The following is a 17,921-nucleotide window of genomic DNA, read 5'->3' as shown; positions in this document are numbered from 1 at the left end:
TTCTGCATCTTCTAATCTGTTCCACGGATCCTGGGATCTGTTTCTTTGCCAGTACCATCCTATTTTAATCATAATAGCTTTGTAGTATAGATTCAAGTTGGGGATTGTGGTACCCCTTGCCTTTTCTTTGTTACCTACCATTGCTTTTGCTATCCTAGGACTCTTCTGGTTCCAAATGAATTTTCGGATTGTTTTCTCTAGTTCTGTGAAATAAGCTGCATTTGGTTTTTAAGACATTTGATTTCAGGACCATGGAGAGAACCCATCCCATTTAGACTGATGATTCCAGCGTACACACCTGAAGGATGTAGACATTGAAATCCACTTGGTGCTTTTTAGAGGGAGAACAAAAGCAAACAATCAAGCAAACAAGCAAAAACCCCAATAAATACTGATTTCAAAGACTACTAACAATCTTAATTATAATCTTCAGAATGGTGATCAAGAGTATTGAGTATGATCCTTTGTTTAATATGAATTTCAGTGATGTATGAAATGCTTGACCTGTGTACTGGTTTTATCAAAGGATGTCGGCTCCTACCTTTATCTCTACCCTTCCTCTGAGATTGTGTGGTGCTGTGGCAAGCTATTTTTCTTCAGTGTAATGACATAACTAAAAACAAAAATAATAAAGGAAGTTATTTTGAGCACATATTAAAGTCTTGCCTTTCAATTGAAGGGCTTTATATTTGGCTGTCATTTTCTCTTAAGTCAGAGACTTAACATCCCTGTATTATACCTCTGTATGGAAACCTATTCCTGAATATACGAGCGTTCGGTATGAAGGTGAACAATTCATGAATAATTAGCAAATCGGAGATTCAAGGAAAAGGACTTCAAAGGACCAATTTAAAATAAATAAATGCCCAGCCCTGAAAATTAACAGCTAAATTAAATTTTCACAATTAGACATACTATTTTTGTGACCTGTAAGTCAAATAAGATAGCTTGGAATTTCTAATATTGGCAAAGATGCAATAAAATGGCAATGTTTTTTGGTACTTCTTTGGGTTTTATGAAGACTGGCATCTTGTTAACACAAATACATTTTCTACTACCTTCTCTTTTATTTGCCTCAACTTTAGAGATTAGAAATATAAATACTTATTTTTGCAGCCTTCTTTGGTGCACTGTGGTCATGTCACACTGTTATAACCAAATGTTATAACCAACAAAAATATTGTGGAAGGCTCCTAACCCATAGCTGTTCTGGGGAAGTGTACAAGAAAGTGTTTATTGGTAACAAGGTAGAGTTATATTGAGGGTCTTCCTTCTCAGCTTCAACTTGCTTGGAATGTAGACAGAATCCCTGGAGCAGTGGCTGGCATCTGGCCAACATGAGGAAAAGCCCAAATGACTGACGGCACACCCCACCATTAGTCTCCTCTGCCACACTTGGGAATCGAGTTCAGGCTGATTCTCAAGGCAGCTATGGTATTTTTAGGCCACTGAACAAATACCAGCAGCTGTCTACCTCCAGGCCCACTCTTTTTCATTTATTTATTTTGGTACCAGGGATCGAACTCTGGTCCTTGTGCTTACAGGGCAGGCGGCAGAACCACTGAGCTAAATCCCTGGCACAGGCCTACTCTTTCATAAAAAAAATAAACCTTTATTTGTTTTGATTACTTTTAAATAGGACTTTTTGTCACTTGCAAAATTTCTAAGTAAAGCAATGGGATTCTAAATTTATGAAATGTTTTGGGTGGATAATTTGGCATAATCAATCAAATTTTAAAATGTTCTCAGAATTATTTTGGAATTTTATGTTTGGATTGTAGGAATTTATCCTAAAGAAATAATATTCAACCATATGCACAAAGACATTTATATAAAAACAATTATTTTAACATTCTTTGAAATAGCAAATATTTGGAAATAATCCAATGTTTACCATTAAGGAAAATTATTAAATCTAACATCATTATTTTGTAAGTATAAAATAGAGAGACTCTACACATACAAACATAGGACCATCAAAATATAGTGTAGATTAAGATGTATCAAAGAATAATATGTACAATGCAGACTCATTTGTGAAAGAAATATATATGTGCATGTATGAAACTTTGAGATGTGATTGTTTTATAGGAAATGTGAGATTTTCAGTTATTCTTAACAATCCTCAGAACATTTTGAATCTTGGTCAACGGGCATATATTTACATATAAAAGATACTGACAAATTTACTCATGTGAATGTAAACTACTGCTAGATGCAGCAACAAACACCTATAATCCCAGCTATTTGAGAGGCTGAGGCAGGAGGATCACAAGTTCAAGGCCAGACTGGGCAATTCGGTAAGACTTGATCTCAAAAAATAAAAAGGGCTGGAGATGGCTCAATGGTAGAGTGCCTCTTGTTTGATTTCCTGTCCTATAAAATATGAACACATTTATATATAAAATATGTATTTATATATACACACATATATAACTATTTGATAGCTTAAATATTTATTTTTCTAAGAGCCTTTGATGTCCAATAGTAATTAAAAGAATTGACTGGAATTACAATTAAATAGGAAAAAAATATCTATACAATCTCTTTAACTCTAAAATTATGCAGTATAGGTGGTCACTACTTTGGCTATTTCTACAGCTAGTCTTTCCTCACGAATGGTTTGTTGTTAAAATGGTGAAAGATGGATGTGTTAATCAGCTTTGAGTCACTGTGACAAAATGCCTGAAAATAACAAAGAAGAAGTTGTTTATTTTGGCTTATAGTTTCAGAGGTTCCAGTCCATACACTGCTGATTCCATTGTTTTTAGGCCTGCGGCAAGGCAGAAACATCATGGCTGAAGGGCTGTTGAGGAAAGCTGTTCCCCTCATGGTAGTCCAGAAAGGGGACAGAGAAGAGCCAGTAAGGGACTAGGGACAAAATATACCCTTCAAAGCACCTTAACCACTGTTACACTTTATCCAATTAGGCCCCACATCCTAGTAAGCTCATTGAGCTATGAATTTATTGGTGGATTAATCCATTGATGTGGTTACAGCCCACAAGATCCAATCAACTACCAAAGGCCCATCAACTAGCAAACCAAACTTCAAAAGGATGAGACTTTTAGGGGGCATTTTAAATAAAAGCCATAACAATGGATCTCCAGATGAAGCCCTTATGAATTTTATAATAAAAACACCTTACATGCCATCAATTCTGATTTGATCCATGAAGACAACTTACTCAACTATTATCTTATTCTAGCACTTCTTGGCTGTACAGTTTCTGAATTAGAATAAAGTCATTTTCACTGACCCAAAATTTTGAGAACTATAAATATTATTTGGAGCTAAAATTAATTTTAAAGCTTTAAATGATTACCATGCCTAATTGATTAGATATTTTATAATTGATTTATCATCCCAAATAAAAAATGCTTAAGACAACCAATGTTTTTATTATTCTAGTTCACATTTTGATGACTATTTAATACTACTGATCAAGTCAAGTTTATAGAATCAATCTACTGCTTTCTTCCTGTTCAAAAAATCAGTATCTTTCATTCTTCTTCCTACTCCCACAGTCCTCTTCTTTGTCTCCTTCTCCTACTTTCTCTTCCTCTTCTTCCCCCTCCCTTCCCTCCCATCTTCTCCCCTCATCTGCCCTCTTCTTGCCTCATCAGATTAGGGTTTTTTTACATCTACCAGTGGCTGTATGAGAACAGATAAGTGGAGTGAGGACAGAAACTACTACTGGAATGATCTGTTCTAAAAAGAATGACAATCAATGAGTAGTGTGTCTTTAGGCACCACTTTGTCATAATAGCTAACTTTTATAGAGCACTGATTATGTCTCTGACATAATCATTCAATATGCATTTTCTCATTTAATCTTTTCAACAGTATATGAATGATATACTATTACTTTTTCCAATTTACTAATATAGTAGCTGCTGCTCAGGGAAATTTCCCAGGTTTATGTGACTCAAAAATTCAAACTGTTAATTTTTATTGCATTTAGCCTCCAAAAGACATTAATCATGATCTTACACATAACATATATAGGGTGGATCTCTATGTATGTCCACTATTGATGGGGACATTTCTATGTTGTTCAACACTAAACAGGAAGGACCAGGAATAGACTAGATACTTGATATATATACTTTCTGAATGAATAAATTCATACATACATGAATGAAACGCTTATGATCTGAATATAAATTTGAATTAACTCCTTTTTCTTCTCCAAACCGGACCACTTCTTGGAGCACTATTAAATGGTATCCTTCTTTGGCTATTTGGCTGGAAAGTACTTTAAGTTTCTTCAGTTCAATAAATTTTTCATTTGAGGAAATATTTTTTATTACTTTGGGAGAAATAGCCAAAACAACTGGAGTCTAGCTGAATTTTCCATCCATGGATGGAAAAAAATCCAAGTGGAACAGTGTTTGAAAACAACCTCAAAAAATCTGCTCTTCTTAGCTTCCTCCACTCACTAGGTCATAAAGAAATGCACTGAGAATGCTGACTTTGAAGAGCTCCCAAGATAGCTTTCCAGATGACCAATTGTTCCCAAGGGGCTGTTACTTTGAAAAGCTTAAGTACCATAGAGAGAGCAAAGTGAGTGGGAGAAATTTCCTTCCTTGATTGTTGCATTATTCTTAGAAGCGCTGATGCAGATTGGGGAGGGGCCAGAGCCTCCAAGTGCTCTGCCTAAGTGATACATATGGGAACAAATTAGCCTTTTAGAATTAACTCCAAATTCTCAAACTGAAGGCAATAACAACTTCTATGTACATAAAAAAACAAGCAGAAGAAAACCTGGAATCTGCATCTGTGTATACATGTACAGACCATAGGTAGTGCTCACCTTTAGTCTAGCTCATCCTCTGCTACCACCAGGTTAACTTTCCCAGTGCATAGTGTATGTGTTAGGGAGGGGTGAGAATAAGAATTAAATTATTTCCATTCTTAAACATATTCTGCAACTCTCATTTCCTGGACTATTTAATTCTACCTTTATCACCCCCAACTACTGTCCTACATAAATTCTCTTCTCCAGATAGAATGATTTACTAGCCTCCATTCTGAAATTATCTTCAAGGTACAACATTAATATTTAATATTTATCATGTATGTACTACCTGCTAAGTTCTCTCCCAGAGGATTTGCACAGATCATCTCATTTAACTCCAGACTACATGAAGTAAATACCATTTATAGATAAAGCACAAGGAATCTGTCCAAGGTCATACAACAGTCAGTGGTAAAATGGAATCTGAACTGAAATTTTAGTGCCCTACTGCTTTAACAACTAATTCTGTCTAGATAGAAATCAAAGCTTTGGTAGTCTTCATTGGTCAACATACAGGATAACAAGTGAAAATAAGATTTAGGATGATTTTTCAATTAAAAAAATTGTTTTTCCACCTTAAGAATTTGGAAGATGTAGAGACAACATGAGTTCAGTTTATTTTGTCATTCAACACAAGTTTATTGAGCACCAATTATATATAGGCACAATTTTCAGCACTGTAGACATGGTAATGAAGGAAACAAAATTCGGCAGTACAGAGCTATAATCCAAGCTACTTGGGAGGCTGAGGCAGGAAGAGCACAAGAAGAAGTTTGAGGTCAAAATAGGTAATTTACTGAGACACCATCTCAAAATATTTTTCTCTTTATATATATATTTATTGGTACATTTTAGGTATAAAATACATTTACATTTATCCTTGGGTGTTTGTACCAGAACATGATGTATCTTAGTTTTTATTTTTTCTCCCATTACCTGTGCACCCTTTACCCCCTCCACCCTTCCCTATTAACTTAGAGTTTGATTCCATTTTTTTTTCCTTTCTCATAATTTTTCCTTTCCCTTCTTCCCTTTCCCCTTCCCCTCCCACCATTCCCTAACCCTTGGACTTTTTCTTATTTCAAATTATCAATTATTCATTTTAACCATTTTCATCCTTATTTACACTTTCAATTTCTCACACTAGAGAAACTATTAGGTATTTACACATGTGTGTCCTATTTATTTCACTTAAGAGTATGGCCTCAATATACATCCATTTAGCTATAAATGTCTCTAGTTTCTCATTCTTTATGGCTGAGTAGTACTCCATTTCATACAAAAACCACATCTTCTTTATCCAGTTTCCAGTCGATGGGCACTTGGGCTGTTTCCAAACTTTAGCTATTACAAACTGTGTCACTATAAACATAGGTGCACATATATCGCTGTGGTATGACTCTTTTAATTCTTTGGGGAAGATTCCCAGTAGGAGAATAGCTGGGTCAAATGGGACCTGTAGTCCTAGTTCTTTGACATATCTCCATACTGATTTCTACAGTGGTTGCACCAGTCTACATTCCCACCAACAATGGAGAAGGGTTCCTTTCTCTCCACACCCCGCCAGCATTTGTTATTTGTTGATTTCTTGATAGCAGCCAATCTTTGTGGGGTGAGGTGGAATCTCAGTGTTTTCATCTGCATCTCTCGAATGACCAGTGATGTTGAACATTTTTTCATATATTTAATTGCTGTTTTTACTTCTTTGTCTGAGAAATGTCTGTTCATTTCGGATGCTCATTTTTGAATTGGGTCTTTGAATTTGGGGGGTCTGATTTTTTTTTCAGTTCTTTGTATATTCTAGATAGTAGACCTTTGTCTGAGGTACAGCTGCTAAATATTTCTTCTCACATTGTAGGTTGTCTCTTAGCTCTGTTGGTAGTTTTTCTTGCAGTGCAGAAGCTTTTTAGTATGATGAGATCCCAGTTGTTGATTCTTTGTGCTAGCTCCTGGGCTACTGAAGATTTGTTCATAAAGTCTTTTCCTATGCCAATGTCATCAAGAGTCCTACCTAACTTATCTTCCAGCAAGTTTAGTGTTTCTGGCTTAATACTTAGATCTTTAATACACCAATCTTAGTTTAGTGCATGGTGATAGGTATGGGTCCAGTTTTAATCTGTGGCAGGTTAAAATCCAGTTTTTCCAACACCATTTATTAAATAGGCTATCTCTCCTCCAATGAGGGTGGTTGGCTCCTTTGTCAAAGATGAGGTGCCTGAGTATGTCTGGAGTTGTTTTTGCATCTTCTAATCTATTCCACTGATCTTCGGGTCTGTTTCTTTGCCAGTACCATGCTGTTTTTACCACAGTAGCTTTGTAGTATAGTTTCAAGTTGGGGATTGTGATCCCCCCAGCCATGTCTCTGTTGCCTAGAATTACTTTTGTTATTCTAGGTTACTTCTGCTTCCAAATGAATTTTTGGATTGTTTTCTCTAGTTCTGTGAAGTATATTATTGGAAATTCAATCGGCATTGCATTGAATCTATACAGTAGTTTTGGAAGTATGGCCATTTTCACTATACTGGTTCTTCCTACCCAGGAACAATGTATATCTTTCCATTTTCTTATATCCTCTTCAATCTCCTTCTTCAGAGTGCTGTAGTTTTCAGTGCAGAGGTCTTTTGCTTCCTTTGTTAGGTTGATTTCTAGATATTTCACTGTTTTAGATGCTATTGTAAAAGGAATTATTTCCTGAAATTCTCTCTCAATGGGTCTGCTATTTACGTATAAGAAGGCTATTGGTTTTTGAGTGTTGACCTTATATCCAGGTACTCTACTGAATCTGTCAATTAAGTCCAGAAGTCTTTTGGTAGAGTTTTTTGGATCTTCTATGTAAAGTATCATACCATCAGCGAATAATGACAGTTTCACTTCTTCCTTTCCTATCTTTATTCCTTTTATTTCTTTTTCTTTTCTACTTGCTGTGGCTAATGTTTCCAGAACTATATTGAACAGGAGTGGTGATAGTGGGCATCCTTGTCTTGTTCCTGATTTTAGCATGAAAGTTTTCAGTTTTTGACCATTTAGTATGATGTTGGCTGTTGGTTTTTCATAGATAGCCTTAATCAGATTGAGATAAAGCCCTTCTATTCCAATTTTCTGTAGCTTTTTTATCATGAATGGGTGTTGGATTTTGTCAAATGCTTTTTCTGCATCTATTGAGATGATCATGTGGTTTTTGTCCTTGACTCTGTTAATATAGTGTATTACATTTATTGATTTATGGATGTTGAATCATCCTTGCATCCCTGGGATAAATCCAACTTGGTCAGGGTGTATGATCTTCTTGATGACACTCTGTATTCTATTTGCCAGTATCTTGTTGAGGATTTTTGCATCTATGTTCATTAGGGAGATTGGTCTGTAATTCTCTTTTTGGGTTGAGTCTTTCCCTGGTTTTGGGATCAAAGTAATACTTGCTTCCAGGAATGAATTTGGAAGCCTTGTTTCCCTTTCAATTTCCTTGATGAGTTTAAAGAGTAATGGCAATAGTTCTTCTTTAAATATCTTGTAGAATTCAGCAGTGAAGCCATCAGGACCTGGGCTTTTCTGTGTTTGTAAGTTTTTTATTACATTTTCAATTTCACTCATTGTTATTGGGGTGTTTAGAATTTCTATATCTTCTTCATTTAATTTTGGCAATTCATATGTATCTAGGAATCTGTCCATTTCTTCTGTGATTTCCATTTTATTAGAGTACAGGTTCTCAAAGTAAGTATTGATGATTCTCTGAATTTCTGCTGGATTTGTTGTGGCTTTGCCTTTTTCATTCTCAATTGCATGGATTTGAGTCTTTTCTTTCCTTTTTTTGATAAGGTTGGCTAAAGGTTTATGAATTTTATTTATTCTTTCAAAAAACTGTTTGATTCATTGATTTTTTTGTATTGTTCTCTTAGTCTCCATTGCATTGATTTCTGCTCGGATCTTTATAATTTCCTTTCTTGTACGAGCTTTGGGTTTGCTATGCTCTTCTTTTTCTAGGAGCTTCAGGTTCTACATTAGGTTATTTAACTGAGTTCTCTCTGTTGTCCTAATATGGACATTCACTGCTATGAATTTCCCACATAGAACTGCTTTCATTGTGTCCCACAGATTCCTGTATCTTGCACTGGCATTATCATTTACTTGCAGAAACTGTCTAATTTCTTCTTTAATTTCCTCTGTCACCCATTGGTTGTTCAGGAGGGTGTTGTTCAATTTCCATGTATTTGTGTGTGTTTTGTGGTTTCTTATGTTATTGATCTCCAATTGTATTGCACTATGGTCTGATAATATATAGGGGATAACTTAGATTCTTTTACATTTACTTAGATATGTCCTGTGAGCTAGCATGTGATCTATTTTGGAGAATGACCCATGTGCAGCTGAAAAGAATGTGTATTCTGATTTTGTGAGTTGGAACATTTTGTAAACATCTATTAAGTCCATTTGTTCAATAGCTTGGTTCAGTTCTAGAATTTCATTGTTAATTTGTTTTCGAGTTGATCTGTCTATTTGTGATAGAGGGGTGTTGAGGTCCCCCACTACAATTGTATTAGTGCTTATTTGGTTTTTCATGTCCATTAATATTTGTTTTGTATAGTTGGGGGCATTTGTATTTGGTGCATATATATTTTGGATTGTCATCTCTTTCTCTTGCATTGTTCCTTTCACAAGGATGTAGTGACCATCTTTGTCTCTCTTAATTAGTTTTGGTTTGAAATCTACTTTGTCTGCAAATAAGATTGTTATGCCTGCTTTTTTTCTGGGTTCCTGTCACATGGAGAACTGTTTTCCATTGTTTTACTTTCAGTCTATGAATTTCCTTCCGAGTTAGGTGTGTTTCTTTTATACAGCATATTGATGAGTTTTGCTTCCTAATCCATTCTGCCAGTCTATTTCTTTTGATTGGTGAATTGAGGCCATTAACATTGATAGTTATAATTGACAGATAATGACTCATCCTTGTCATGATGTTTTACTGTTGTTAGCTCTTTTATTTCTTATTTTCCCCCCTTTTGCTTTAGTGTCTTACCTTGCATGGTGCCTTCTCTCTGCTGGACCTCATGGAGTTGTGACCCTCATTGTCTTTTTCTAGGATATTGCTTAAAATTGTTTGAAATGCTGGTTTGGTGCTCATGAAGTTTCTCAGGTGTTCTTTGTCATGACAGTATCTAATTTCCCCATCAGTTTTGAAAGATAATTTTGCCGGATACAACAGTCTAGGTTGGAAGTTATTTTCTTTTAGGGCTTGAAATACTTCACTCCAGGCTCTCCTTGATTTGAGGGTTTGTGTTGAGAAGTCTGCCGTGATTCTGATGGGCTTTCCTTTGCAGGTGATTTGTTTCTTTTCTGTCACTGCCTATATAATTTTGTTCTTCTGTTGGGTTTCTGGGATCTTGACTATTATATGTCTAGGTGTAGATTTTTTTGGTCATGGCTGGTTGGAGTTCTATATGCCTCACTTATCTGTATGTCCAATTCTCTACCTCTGTCTGGGAAGTTTTCTACTATTACTTCTGTGAACAGGTTTTGTATGTCAATTGTACTTTCTCCTGTTTTTTTGTGGACTCCTATCAGTCTTATGTTATTCTTCTTTGCATCATCTAGCAGCTGTTGGATTGATTTCTCATGGTCCCTTATTATCCTTAAGAAATCTGTTTTCATGGTCCTTAAGCACAATCCTGTCTTCTATATCTGATATTCTGTCTTCAGATTCTCTTAGTCTGCTCTGCATGCTTTCAATGGAGTTTTTGATCTCCTGAATATCTGTTTGAATCTGTTTCATGGATTCCATTTCTTTCTTATGTTGGGCAATCATGGTTTCCATTTCTTTCTTATGCTGGGCATTCATGGCTTCCAGCATATTTCTGATTTCATCTATTTTCTTATCTGTTTCTGCTCTAGAGCTTCTAATCATGCCTTTCATTGTGCTCACCATGTCTGTATTTACCTAGGAGATTATTTCTGCTTTGAATTTTTCTAGAGCCTCATGCATCTGCTTTGTTACTTCCTGTGCTATCAGTTCAGGTTGTCCAAGTGGTTGCTTGTCAGACTTTTCCACCTCATTTCCCCCAGAATTTCCTTTTTGTGGTGTGGAAGCCTGCGTTTGTGCCTTGCTTAAGTGTCTTCTCATTTTTGCTTTTGGTACTGTCCTTGGTTTAATTCCTGGGTTGATATTTCAAAATTGCTTAACGTAGGTATCCTTATTGCTTGTGTTTAGAACCCTTGTGGAATGATTGCTTTTCATAGGTGTCTTCTAGATATAGCTTGTGTTTGGCTATTTTATTTTCCTTATACCAGGTAGGAAAATGACTCTGAGGCTATTTTGTTTGCCTCATACCAGGAAGGAAAACTAATCAGATCAATCACAACATGTTAGCCCAAATGACATAGTCAGCAATACCATAGCATCAAGCACAGCTAAGAAAATGACAATTTGTGGTAGTTATTAATCTATCAATTTTAACTCTGTGAGTTAAAACCGAGGACCATCCTAACATAAGTTTATAATGAATAAGCTCTTCAATATAGCATCTTTCCCCTTCGGGCTGGGGAGTTAAAAGGAGTTGGGGAGGGAGTGTCAGGTAGAAAGAACAGGTAAGATTAGCGATGAGGCCAGAAAACACAGAAATATCACACAAACTCTAAGAAGTTGTTAAAGGCAAGAGAAAAATGGCAGAATGAAAGAACAAAGATGTGAATAGAATCACCTAACAGCAGCAGGGAGGCTATATACCAAATTTACTTTCCTTTAAACCTAATGATAATCCAGAGAAGGAAAAAGAGAAGAAAAAAACAATAAGGGAGAAATCCGAATTCAGTGCAGAAAGGAACAAATGGGGAGATGAGCAATGTGGGACAGCAAGAGAGTAAGTGAGGGGGGGGAAGATAAAAGAAAGAAAAGAAAGAAAAGTATAACTTTGAAGAGTAGAGAGAAAGTAAAAATTAAGAATTGAAAATAGGAGAAAAAAAATTTTTTTTCTTTTTTGCAAATAGCACTAGAAATTATGGGCCTCCTTCAGGGTATATCTTTGCTGTCACAATAGGCAGCGTAGGAATCCCTGTGCATATACGAGTCAATGAGTCTCAGCAAGCCAGCAGCAGACCAAGTACAGTGGTCCGATGTGCCTTTATTGTAGAGATTCTCTTTACTTTTCTGCTGAGCTTCAGTTTTAATCGAGGAGCCTGAGAAGCCCTCTTTCTGTTTCTAATTTCTGCTCTACCTTGTGGCGCTCAGGACAAGTGTCTTTATAATCTCCTGTGCCTCTGTAGTGTGGGATCAGGTAGCAGAAAAGCCAGAAGGCCAGAGGCGCAAGGCGGGGTGCGGGGTGGGGGGCATTGGTAAGCAGACCTCACCATGGCTTGGGCCTGGGGGTGGGCGGGGCTTCAAGCTGCTCCTCTCACCTAGCAGGTCCAGCTTAGAGAGCGTGGGATGGAGGTTGGGCTGCAAGACGAGCCCCGGACCTCACCTCAAAATTTTTTTTAAAAAATGGTTGGGAGAGCTGGGGATTTAGCTCAGTGGCACCATGCCTGCCTCACAAGTGCAAGGTCCTGAGTTCAATCCCTGGTACTGAAAAAAAAAAAAAAAAAGAAAACGGTTGGGTAATACAGCTCAATATTAGCCTCTGTGTTCTATTCCCAGTACTGAGAAAAAAATGGAAAAATAAAAAAAGAAAAGAAAGACCGTATCCTCTTCACACTTGCATTCTGGTACATTCTAGTTCCTCACATTTTATTCAAAGGGACCTACATCAGTCCAAGTGATGTTAAAAAAAATCTTTTGTTATTGGCATAGGGAGAGCATGGATGTAACTGACTGCTTTATTGTTGGGGTCAGATGACTCAGAGAAAAGGCATTTAGCCTCTGGAGGTAAAAATGAAGTTTTAAAACAAAAGACAAACTTTCACGTCATAGGGGGTGGCCAGGAATGTAACAGAAAATGGACCAGAAGGGACTGTGCTGCATTACAGAGCCCTCACTCAGTCACACGGGGCAGCTCCATCTCCGCTCCCGGACTTATGCCGTTGGCATGTGGACCAGTGGCAACGCCTCTGACATAGGAACACGGCAGAAATCTCACATTGCGCATGTATAGAACATTTGATTCTGAAATGTTGGAAGATTAATTTCAAATAAAAAGAAAATAAAACCAAAAATTGTATGTCAATTAAGAAGCTCACACAGATGTATTTTAAGACTGAACAACATTCTAGTGGGTAGACAGCACATTTTCTCCACTCATCCACCTATTTAGGTTGTTTCTGTATCTTGAGTATTATGAATACGGCTGCAATGAACATTGGAATGCTAATACCTATTTGAGATTCTGATGTCAATTCAAAAGTGGGATTGCTGGATGGTATGATGGTCAAAAGAGAGAAATGCTGCCATATGTGACACAATGGATAACCCTTGAGGACTTTACGCTATGTGAATTGAATATGTCCAGTAAGAGAAGGACAAACACTGGATGATCACACTTACATGTGTAGTGCTTAAGAGAGTCAAACTCATAGAATGGGAGAATAGAATTATGGCTTTTAAGGGGTTGGAGGAAGGAAAATGGGGAGTTACTAGTCAATGGACAATATTTCTCAATTATACTTAATCTATAAATCCTGGAGACTTGCTGTACAACACTGGACCTATAGTTACCAATACTGTGCTATACACTTAAAATTTTGTTAAGTGGGTAGCTCTGACATTAATTGTTTTTACCATAATAATCATACCCATAAAAGTAAAGCATGTATATAAGTCAGGGTATCTCTACACTGACAGGGACTTACCCTGTTGTGTACATATAAGTGTGTTGAGGAGGAGAGACCAGAAGCATTCCAGCATGAAGCCTTGAGATTGAACTGGAGGAACCTATCAGCACAGGTCTTTATTCCAAATGTACTAGAATGCAGAATGAAGGTGGGCAGGAACATTACAAAAGGAAAGGAGGAATTAAATCACCAACTGAGAAAGCTACAAGGGGAGTTTGACAAGTGAATCAGGAGCAACATCAGAGTCAGGTTTTACTTTCCTGCAGAACCTTCACATTAAGTTTATTTCAACCAGTGCCATGTCCCTTCAGGCTCTTTTGCTCAGAGACAGAGAATAGGCAGGTCATTTACTCTTTGTCCTGGGATTTGGCAGGGAGAAACTTTTCCTTTGAAACTTCGGAGGCAGGAATAAAGCAAGCCTTAGGCTTTCCAGCAAAGTTTATTTAAAAGCCAATGAACTTCCATCCTATCTGTCAGTCGTCTCTTTTGCAGGTGCAGGGCTTTCTGGGGTCTAAGCCCTTTCATCTTCACAGAATATTGAGTAATCTGAATTCAAATGCAGAAAAATCAGGTTCTAGAAACATGTAGCAGAATGCCTACAAATAGATGGGAAAATATCACCCATGTAACTTTAAGACTGTAAATACAGTGAAAAACTGAGAAATTCAATTCTTTTATGGGATCTTTCAAAGGTGCCCTTCCATTTATATCACATTGGGTGTTCTAAAGTGTACTGTCTTATCCACATCTTTATGATAGTCTGGTAGGTAGACTGTAGCTTATTTTAAAATTTAGCAATTTGGCTTTGATGGGTTAAAGAGCTTGACTGGAACCACAGGTGTGGCAGGGCTGAGCTTGAACTCAGAACTGCTGATTCCAACTTCAGGGTTATTGGCTAGGGTGAGACCTAGTTTATATTTCCAACCTGGGAAACTATGTTTTGTAAAGCCCTAGTACACTATGCTATGAAAGTCACTTTACAATGTATTAATGTGTTTTTAAATACTATTTACAGATTCAAATCATTTTTCTACTCCCTAGAAGTTAAATAATAAAAGTTGAAAAGCCTGCAAGGACTCCAACATATTTATTGATTACAACTTACTTTGGATATACACTATTCTCTAGTAATCTAATCAATAGCAAGTGATTAAAATAACCGATTAAATGATAAACATGTTGGAGTTTTCGATCTTTTTATTGACTGGCCTAGATTTTGTGTACAGCCTGGTCATAGTGTTAGAATCATTAAAATGCTCACAAAAATTCTATTGAAGAACGTGTTCAATGAAAGATTCATGTTCCCCAAAAGGCAACTAAAGAATGTTAAAAAGCAGGTTGAGCAAATGTTTCAGAGCATGAATTTGCAGTCAGGGAGACCTGGTGTGAGTCTTCCTTAAGCCCTGCCATTTACTAGCTGTAAGGAGGTCTTAGGGAAGTTTCTTAACCTTTCTGAACCTCAGAGCTCTCTTCCATAGAGTCCAGTAAACAATTTCATCTATCTGGATTCTTTACTGTTTGGTTTAAGTCAGTCAACTGAAGTAAAGAGATTACAGAATGAGCTACCATATCATATGATTTCAGAAAATGAACAATAACTTTTACGATGGTTATTATTTATTTCACGTCTCTAAGTTCCCTCTTCAATTACTTTGACCATAAAAAATGGTTAAAGAAACTTACTTGCTCATTCCATCTGTATCAGAGTATCAGAGTTCATTAGCAAAGGAAGAGAAAGCATTTCTTACTCTGATTTAAAGAACTGGAGTACTCAATAAACACCAGGCACTGTGTTGGATACCTTCTGTGTCCCCTTGACCTGCCTTCTCCAGCCAGTGCTGGGCAACTCACTTTCTTTTGGAGAGCACAGGCCTTCTCGATGGCTCAGGGAGCTGAGGGATTTGTCTGGTAATCTCATTGGCACTGAGGTGTGTGCCAGCCTAGAACTGTGAGAGTTAACATCCCATGGGAGCTTGCTCAGTGAAAGACTGAAGCTGGCAGGCACATGTTCCCTTTGCTAGCCCCCAGGTAGACATTCTAGTTGTATTTGACACAGTTCTTTGGCTGGTGTTTATAGGATTAAAGCTCAGAAGCCCATAGCAGTGATCAGTTCAACAACACTTCCTTTCCTTCATCTTTCTTTCAATCTTTCCAATTCTGTTACCACCTCCCCAAAATAAACCACCTATACATAAGTGCTTATCTCCAGCTGTTTTTGGAAAACTAAGAATGATATAATCTTTGGCTTTAAGTGAAATAAATGTAATTTTGCACAGTTATATTTCCTTACAATTATATGGAGTTTTTTTATATTGTTCAAAGATTGTTGAAATTGATCTTAAAAGTAATTCACACTACTCCAACTCCATTGAATTCATCTAAAGGTCATTCCTTTAATGACCTTAAGTGAGATATTTTAACCCAAAAGTTGACAAACATTTTCCTTAAAGGGATAGACAGTAAATATCCTAGGCTTTTCAGGCCAGCTGATCTGTGGCATCAACCCAATTCGACATTTGTAGCATGAAAGCAGTAGAAAGTAACAACATAAATAAATAGGATGGGGGTGGTTGTGTCTCATTAAGTCTTCATGTATAAAAAATATATGGCTGGTTCAGGATTGCAGTATAGATACATTATATAATCCAAGCTGTCTTCAGGGAAATTTATTAAAAAGTTATGAATTATTTTTTCCTACCCTGAAGATGTTTTTCTCAAAATATTTAGAATAACCAAGTGTGTCTCTAAGTACCCTTTCTCCACTTCCCACATGGATGAGATATGCAACTCTAGGAAGGGCCTGAGGTGAATGTCTGAGGAATCACAAGTTAATAGCAGCATTCACCGCGAACCCAGCATGATCCGGGCTTACACTAAGAGGTGTCCTTGTCCTAGCTCATTCATTTCCAAGGGGAACTGCAGGTAGGGGGACTAGGCAACTTCCCACATCTTCACCACAAACAAATGGTGCAAATTATGTTTGAACCCAAGTCCATCTCCGAAGTATGTGTTCTTAGGACCACATGATGGACTGAAGTATATCTGCAAAGCCAACAAGATTCTTTTCCAGAACAGCAAATTATATTTCAATATATGGAGGCTAAACCAAGAAAGGAAAAAAATAGTGTGATTGTCTTAAGGAAATTATGCCTACCATTCTGTCAAAATATTTCACACAGTTTTGGAATAAATGACCACTTTTACAACTTTAAAAGTGTCTAAAATGCGTCGGTGCTGTCACATTGAACATGGTCCTAATTATGTCATAGTAATTTTTAAAATTAGATTTTCATAGTTAGTTCATTGGGATTAGTCCAAGAATGAAGCAGAGCATTAAATTTAAATAATTTATATCCATACTGAACATGCATTTACAGAGGTTGACAATTGTCATGGAGACGGTAGCTAATTAGAAGGGAAACACATTAAAAAAATAAAAACAAGCCAGAATTCTACTCTATAACTTAAATATTCAGCTTCAGATACAAGTTGTAATTTATAAATTCCTTAGAATGGTATAAAATAAAATTTTAGATAAACAAGAAGCTATTTTTAACACTGTAAATGGCAGTATATTTCCAGCAGCGTCTGACTAAAAGAACAGTAGTAAAAAAGAGGAAGGACTTGAAATCTAAGGTGACAAGCCATTATTATTTTTTAGCTTTGTGTTTTAAAGTGACAAATAATACTTACATATATTTAAGGAATACAATGTAATGTTTTGATGCATGTATACACATAATGATCAAATCAGGCTAATTAGCATATCTATCACTCAAAGTTTTTCATTTCTTTATAATGAGTACATTTCAGATCTCTATTAGCTATTTAACAAAATATAATACAATATTATCAGCTATAGTCAACAAGTTGTGCAGCAGAACTCTAGAATTCATTTCTATCTTTGCAGCAACTTTGTACTCATGGGCCAATGTCTCCCTCCCACGTAACTATTGGTCATCTAATAGATAGTGCCTTTGGTCCATGCTGAATTGATGCAGCACCAGAGCAAGGGGGTGCCCAACTGGAATGGGAGCCCATGATTAATTCTAGATGAACCCTGAGTACAGTTGTGGGACATAATAGCCTGAAGGTAAATAAAGAAAGCACAGTGCTCCTATAACATATAGACTTTGATCTTTGGAGGGGAAGAAAGAATGAACTAACAGGCAAATGGTATTTGATGTTAGATTTGATCTGAGAGTCCAAACAAACTCTAGATCTCAGAATAACAGCAAAATTAGTGAGCTGCAGGATTCAGACATTTAATCAAGACAGAGGAAATGGGGTAAAATATTCCCTTCAAAAATTTGCATGTATAGAGGAATAAAACCAAGAAGAGCTAAATCAGTTTGAAGAAACAGAC

At 36.7% G+C, this 17,921-nt stretch overlaps 1 long non-coding RNA gene across 4 annotated transcripts in view; it reads right to left on the bottom strand.

The window, feature by feature from the left end:
* Positions 1–17,921, bottom strand: part of LOC110344818 (uncharacterized) — a 190,081-nt gene that overhangs the window by 136,401 nt on the left and 35,759 nt on the right. For 3 of the 4 annotated variants that reach the window (XR_015444804.1, XR_002387667.2, XR_015444806.1), the window contains one exon: positions 542–613. The exons of the other annotated variant lie outside the window; for it this stretch is intronic. This is a non-coding gene — a long non-coding RNA (uncharacterized LOC110344818). The remainder of the gene's footprint in view (positions 1–541; positions 614–17,921) is intronic. 4 annotated transcript variants of the gene reach the window in all.

The sequence above is a fragment of the Heterocephalus glaber genome, unplaced genomic scaffold (genome assembly GCF_053883595.1).
Source record: "Heterocephalus glaber isolate CG9 unplaced genomic scaffold, H.glaber_assembly_v1.0 deba00001606, whole genome shotgun sequence".
Taxonomy (NCBI): domain Eukaryota; kingdom Metazoa; phylum Chordata; class Mammalia; order Rodentia; family Bathyergidae; genus Heterocephalus; species Heterocephalus glaber.
Note: the sequence above shows the minus strand (reverse complement) of the source record. Positions and strands in the feature narration are given on the sequence as shown.